General features: G+C 52.7%; 1 pseudogene; it reads right to left on the bottom strand.

Moving 5' to 3' along the window:
- Nucleotides 1–6656: 6656 nt before the first annotated feature.
- The window catches only part of LOC108799777, a 39436-nt pseudogene continuing 38939 nt past the window's right edge, over nucleotides 6657–7153 (bottom strand).

The following is a 7153-nucleotide window of genomic DNA, read 5'->3' on the forward strand; positions in this document are numbered from 1 at the left end:
GGGAGTGGAATGTGTGACCAGTCACGTGGTCACACATTTTAACGTAGTCCCGCCCACTTTCTCGGCAGTGGAATGTGACCATTCATGCGGTCACACATTTTAATGTAATCCCACCCACTTTCTCGGCAGTGGAATGTGTGACCAGTCACGTGGTCACACATTTTAACGTAGTCCCGCCCACTTTCTCGGCAGTGGAATGTGACCATTCATGCGGTCACACATTTTAATGTAATCCCGCCCACTTTCTCAATAGTGGAATGTGTGACCAGTCACGCGGTCACACATTTTAATGTAATCCCGCCTACTTTTTCGGCAGTGGACTAGGTGACCGGCAAAAGGTGAAAAATTCCAACGCTTTCTCAGCTGTTCCAGGGCAGATCGGCATCGCAGATGGTATGTGCAGGAGAACCGATCTTCCCTGGAACAGCTGATTGGTCCTGAAATGTCACTTCTATCCGACTTTGTGACTTCGATCTCACATTCCACAAAGTCGGATAAAAGTGACATTTCAGGACCAATCAGCTGTTCCAGGGCAGATCGGTTCTCCTGCACATACCATCTGCGATGCCGATCTGCCCTGGAACAGCTGAGAAAGCGTTGGGATTCTTCACCTTTTGCCGGTCACCTATTCCACCGCCGAAAAAGTGGGCAGGATTACGTTAGAATGTGTCACCAGTCACACATTCTAACGCAGTCACAAACTTTGATAGAACATGGGCTCTTGGGAGGAGTACTGAGGCAGCTGCTGGCCCCTCCCACCAGCCATGATCTGCCCGCATTGCATATGCATAGAAGTGACTCAGTGATGACATCACCCGATCTGAAATAAGTTGTTTTTTTTTTTACTGAAAATAGGTTTTATTTAATTCATTCGCATGTTGACGCGCAGGGAGGGTGCAATCAGAGAAGGCAAAATATCAGCAGATTCAACTTCAGTCTTAAAAGTTCCATACCCAGAATTAGTTTTCTTGCAGAGAGTTGAGTGACAGATTCTAGTTTCTATCCGTTGCCGTCTGTTGCCTGTCGCAGTCATTCTACACATGCCGGTTGCTATGGTAACCGCTTCCCCTTTTCTGAGTTCCAGTTTTTACTAATTGGCCCCAGAGACGGGACTCGGAGAAAGCGAAAGTTTAATGCTGATCTCTTCCAGTCCGTAAAACTATCAATGTCTTATTTTTTTTCCCCACTTCCTCCTTTCTGAACAATTACGTTTATTCAGTAAGTTAAAGTGCAGCCGTGTGTGCGAGCCAATCAGCTGTCGTCTTCACTGACCCTGATCGTAGGGAGAGAGACTACAGTCTCCTTAATGTCTATTATAGAAACACAAATACATGCAGTCAGCGGAAAGTGGACCTGTAGTCTGAGTTCCCGGGTCTGTACACCTGCTGTGCCCATTATGAGGAGCTCCCACCATCCCTGAGCTGAGTTCCCGGGTCTGTACACCCGCTGTGCCCATTATGAGGAGCTCCCACCATCCCTGAGCTGAGTTCCCGGGTCTGTACACCCGCTGTGCCCATTATGAGGAGCTCCCACCATCCCTGAGCTGAGTTCCCGGGTCTGTACACCCGCTGTGCCCATTATGAGGAGCTCCCACCATCCCTGAGCTGAGTTCCCGGGTCTGTACACCCGCTGTGCCCATTATGAGGAGCTCCCACCATCCCTGAGCTGAGTTCCCGGGTCTGTACACCCGCTGTGCCCATTATGAGGAGCTCCCACCATCCCTGAGCTGAGTTCCCGGGTCTGTACACCCGCTGTGCCCATTATGAGGAGCTCCCACCATCCCTGAGCTGAGTTCCCGGGTCTGTACACCCGCTGTGCCCATTATGAGGAGCTCCCACCATCCCTGAGCTGAGTTCCCGGGTCTGTACACCCGCTGTGCCCATTATGAGGAGCTCCCACCATCCCTGAGCTGAGTTCCCGGGTCTGTACACCCGCTGTGCCCATTATGAGGAGCTCCCACCATCCCTGAGCTGAGTTCCCGGGTCTGTACACCCGCTGTGCCCATTATGAGGAGCTCCCACCATCCCTGAGCTGAGTTCCCGGGTCTGTACACCCGCTGTGCCCATTATGAGGAGCTCCCACCATCCCTGAGCTGAGTTCCCGGGTCTGTACACCCGCTGTGCCCATTATGAGGAGCTCCCACCATCCCTGAGCTGAGTTCCCGGGTCTGTACACCCGCTGTGCCCATTATGAGGAGCTCCCACCATCCCTGAGCTGAGTTCCCGGGTCTGTACACCCGCTGTGCCCATTATGAGGAGCTCCCACCATCCCTGAGCTGAGTTCCCGGGTCTGTACACCCGCTGTGCCCATTATGAGGAGCTCCCACCATCCCTGAGCTGAGTTCCCGGGTCTGTACACCCGCTGTGCCCATTATGAGGAGCTCCCACCATCCCTGAGCTGAGTTCCCGGGTCTGTACACCCGCTGTGCCCATTATGAGGAGCTCCCACCATCCCTGAGCTGAGTTCCCGGGTCTGTACACCCGCTGTGCCCATTATGAGGAGCTCCCACCATCCCTGAGCTGAGTTCCCGGGTCTGTACACCCGCTGTGCCCATTATGAGGAGCTCCCACCATCCCTGAGCTGAGTTCCCGGGTCTGTACACCCGCTGTGCCCATTATGAGGAGCTCCCACCATCCCTGAGCTGAGTTCCCGGGTCTGTACACCCGCTGTGCCCATTATGAGGAGCTCCCACCATCCCTGAGCTGAGTTCCCGGGTCTGTACACCCGCTGTGCCCATTATGAGGAGCTCCCACCATCCCTGAGCTGAGTTCCCGGGTCTGTACACCCGCTGTGCCCATTATGAGGAGCTCCCACCATCCCTGAGCTGAGTTCCCGGGTCTGTACACCCGCTGTGCCCATTATGAGGAGCTCCCACCATCCCTGAGCTGAGTTCCCGGGTCTGTACACCCGCTGTGCCCATTATGAGGAGCTCCCACCATCCCTGAGCTGAGTTCCCGGGTCTGTACACCCGCTGTGCCCATTATGAGGAGCTCCCACCATCCCTGAGCTGAGTTCCCGGGTCTGTACACCCGCTGTGCCCATTATGAGGAGCTCCCACCATCCCTGAGCTGAGTTCCCGGGTCTGTACACCCGCTGTGCCCATTATGAGGAGCTCCCACCATCCCTGAGCTGAGTTCCCGGGTCTGTACACCCGCTGTGCCCATTATGAGGAGCTCCCACCATCCCTGAGCTGAGTTCCCGGGTCTGTACACCCGCTGTGCCCATTATGAGGAGCTCCCACCATCCCTGAGCTGAGTTCCCGGGTCTGTACACCCGCTGTGCCCATTATGAGGAGCTCCCACCATCCCTGAGCTGAGTTCCCGGGTCTGTACACCCGCTGTGCCCATTATGAGGAGCTCCCACCATCCCTGAGCTGAGTTCCCGGGTCTGTACACCCGCTGTGCCCATTATGAGGAGCTCCCACCATCCCTGAGCTGAGTTCCCGGGTCTGTACACCCGCTGTGCCCATTATGAGGAGCTCCCACCATCCCTGAGCTGAGTTCCCGGGTCTGTACACCCGCTGTGCCCATTATGAGGAGCTCCCACCATCCCTGAGCTGAGTTCCCGGGTCTGTACACCCGCTGTGCCCATTATGAGGAGCTCCCACCATCCCTGAGCTGAGTTCCCGGGTCTGTACACCCGCTGTGCCCATTATGAGGAGCTCCCACCATCCCTGAGCTGAGTTCCCGGGTCTGTACACCCGCTGTGCCCATTGGGAATTGGTGATCAGGGTAACAATGTATCTTTTTGCAGTCTCTATAACATGTGATCAGACCTTTCCTATGAGCAGCGCATTCAATTTATAAATAAGACACGGCGTGGTGCCGCGTCATCCCCAGACTGTCACCTAATTATGTGAGTGCCCTATCAGCTACTCCCATCGGACAATGGAGCGGAGAGGATTGTGGGAGCTGTCCATTGTTCCACATCCTGGTAAACAGGAAGCCAGCTGCATGCACAGGAAAAGGGGTGTCAGAGGGCACAGGATACGGGGGTCCTCCGACCGTCACCCTGATCACGCTTCGCTCACCTTGTCACCATCACTGGAGTCTGTGTCCTATCAGTGCCCGGCTGTCATCGTAGAGGGGGGGGGGGGGGTAAAAAGGGGGGGAGGGATAAATCCAGCGACGTGCCCCAGTGTGGGAGATCGTGATTGGGAATCATTGCACTGCAGAGGTTTAGATCTGCCGGAGGACAGTTATTTGTGGAGGGGGGAAGTGACCGTTATTTTTCTGCCTAGTCCAATGAGATTTGAATATGACGGTCACATGACTGAAATCAAAGCTACTTATCCTTGTCTGAGGCTTTGTGAATTGAGCCAATAGTATCTAACACAGGGGGGTGGGCAACTCCGGCCCTCCATTTGTTGTGGAACTACAAGTCCCATGAGGCGTTGCAAGACTGACATTTACAGGCATGACTCCCAGAGGCATGCTGGGATTTGTAGTTAAAGCACAGCTGGAGGGCTGGAGTGTGCCCCCCCCCCCCCAGAATTGAAAACAAAAACTGGCACTTAATAGCGATGTGAGGTTTTTTTTTTTTCGTTTTCCTTTATTATTACCTGGTGATCCTGCCAGTAACACACTTCCTGTGCTAGGGTGACAACGCTCACTCGGTGGACCGCAAGGAGAGCAGCGTTGTCACCCTGGAAAGGGACTCCTTCTATCTATAACGCAGGGGAAGGAGGTTTGTAGTCCTCCTGAGTGCCTACGCAGTCCCGGGAACATCACTTTTCCATGTGACCCTACACGATAAAGAGCTTTTCACTTTAAAAAAACAACCTTGTTGGCGTGCTGGTGACAATATTTGCATCCCTCAATGTAACCGGTGAGAGTGCAGCACAGGAAGTGACAGGCTGACCAGATTTCTGGCGGGATCAACAGGGATAGAACAAAACACTTTCAATGGTATCTTACAGAACAAAAGGTGAGGAAATAAAGGATTTGTCGGGTTTCCGTCCACTTTAAATGTATCTTCAGCTCGGGAATGGCGTTGGGAATGGCGGTCTCTGTCTCAACAACCAGGTGGTGACCCCCGGTTGTTGCCTGAACAAAGATGGCGCCGTCCCGTCCCAGCATTCGTACGGTGTATGTGACGGAAGCAAAGGACGGAATGGCAATCCGGTGCCAAATAAACAACAATGTAACAATAATGCCTTTAATGAGTAAAAAATAGATACAATGAGGAAAACAATAAAACATATAAAAAGTCGAGTAGACCGGGCATGGGGGGGGGGGGGGGGAAAAGTCATTTTACAGAATTGCCCTTTAAAATAGAAATAAAAAAACAGGCGTTTCATAATATAGAACAAGTCCGGGAACACCGGCGGTGATCCTCGGCAGCCAGTCTGCAGCAGTTGTTAGGAGTACTCTGGCTCATGGGATCTCCACCATGCTTCTTTGCTGGCGTCATGGGATCCCCTTTCACTGACACGGGTAATGGGGTCATGTGATCTATCAATGGCCAGTCCTAAAAAATTGGCATCATGTGATACCCTGTGACACAGGTAATGGGGCCATGTGATTCCTTTTGACTGGCACAGGTAATGAGGTCATGTGATCCCTTTTGACCAGCACAGGTAATGAGTTCATTTGATCCCCTTTCACTGACATGGGTAATGGGGCCATGTGATCTCTTTTGACTGACACAGGTAATGGGGTCATGTGATCTATCAATGGCCAGTCCTAAAAAATTGGCATCATGTGATACCCTGTGACACAGGTAATGGGGTCATGTGATCTATCAATGGCCAGTCCTAAAAAATTGGCATCATGTGATACCCTGTGACACAGGTAATGGGGTCATGTGACTCCTCTTGACCGACACAGGTAATGAGGTCATGTGATCCCCTTTCACTGACATGGGTAATGGGGCCATGTGATCTCTTTTGACTGACACAAGTAATGAGGTCATGTGACTCCTCTTGACCGACACAGGTAATGAGGTCATGTGATCCCCTTTCACTGACATGGGTAATGGTGCCATGTGATCCCTGTTGACTGACACAGTTAATGAGGTCATGTGATTCCTTTTGACTGACACAGGTAATGGGGTCATGTGATCTATCGATGGTCAGTCCTAAAAATTTGGTATCATGTGATCCCTTTTGACTAGCACAGGTAATGAGTTCATTTGATCCCCTTTCACTGACATGGGTAATGGGGCCATGTGATCTCTTTTGACTGACACAGGTAATGGAGTCATGTGATCCCTCTTCACTGACACAGGTAATGAGGTCATGTGATCCCTTTTGACTAGCACAGGTAATGAGGTCATGTGATACCTTTTGACTGGCACAGGTAATGAGGTCATGTGATCCCTTTTGACTGGCACAGGTAATGGGGTCATGCGACCCTATCGATGGTCAGTCCTATTAAATTGGTATGATGTGATCCCTTTTGACTGACACAGGTAATGGGGTCATGTGATCCCTTTTGACTGACAGGTAATGGGGTCATGTGATCCATTTTGACGGGCACAGGTAATGAGGTCATGTGATCCATTTTGACGGGCACAGGTAATGGGGTCATGCGACCTATCGATGGTCAGTCCTAAAAATTTGGTATCCTGTGATTCCCATTGGCTGACACAGGTAATGAGGTCATGTGATCCCCTTTGACTGGCACTTGTGCCATGTGATCCCCTGCCTCTCAGGGTCAATAGTAGCTGGACAGGTGTGACTCCAGTTGGCTGCCGTGTATCTTCGTCACTCCCTGGCCCGTGTACAGTCCGCCCCCTGTTGGTGTGCTGAAGTACTGCATGGGTATGAGGTTGGCCAGGTTCTGCGGCTGGGGGTGGTGCATCCTTATGGGGGCGGGCGGCTTGGCCGGCGGCGTGAAGTAGCTCCCCTCCGTGTACTTGCAGTCGTTGCTGTGCGCTTGCTGGACCAGCTGGATGCCCTGGAAGTCGAACCTGTAGGCGTATCGCTTGCCGTGCACCTTGCTCATGATGTTCTTGTCGTAGTAATAGCGCAGGGCCCGGCTTAGCTTATCGTAGTTCATGTTGGGTTTGCTCTTGCGCTCCCCCCAGCGCCGCGCCACCTCGTCCGGGTCCGTCATCTTGAACTCCCCGTTGACGCCCTCCCAGGCGATGCAGCCGGAGTTGCCGCTGTCGGAGAGGAGCTCCAGGAGGAACTGCCAGAGCTGGATCTGTC

This window comes from Nanorana parkeri, unplaced genomic scaffold (genome assembly GCF_000935625.1).
Source record: "Nanorana parkeri isolate BGI_ZX_2015 unplaced genomic scaffold, ASM93562v1 scaffold1811, whole genome shotgun sequence".
In the NCBI taxonomy this organism is placed as follows: Eukaryota; Metazoa; Chordata; class Amphibia; order Anura; family Dicroglossidae; genus Nanorana; species Nanorana parkeri.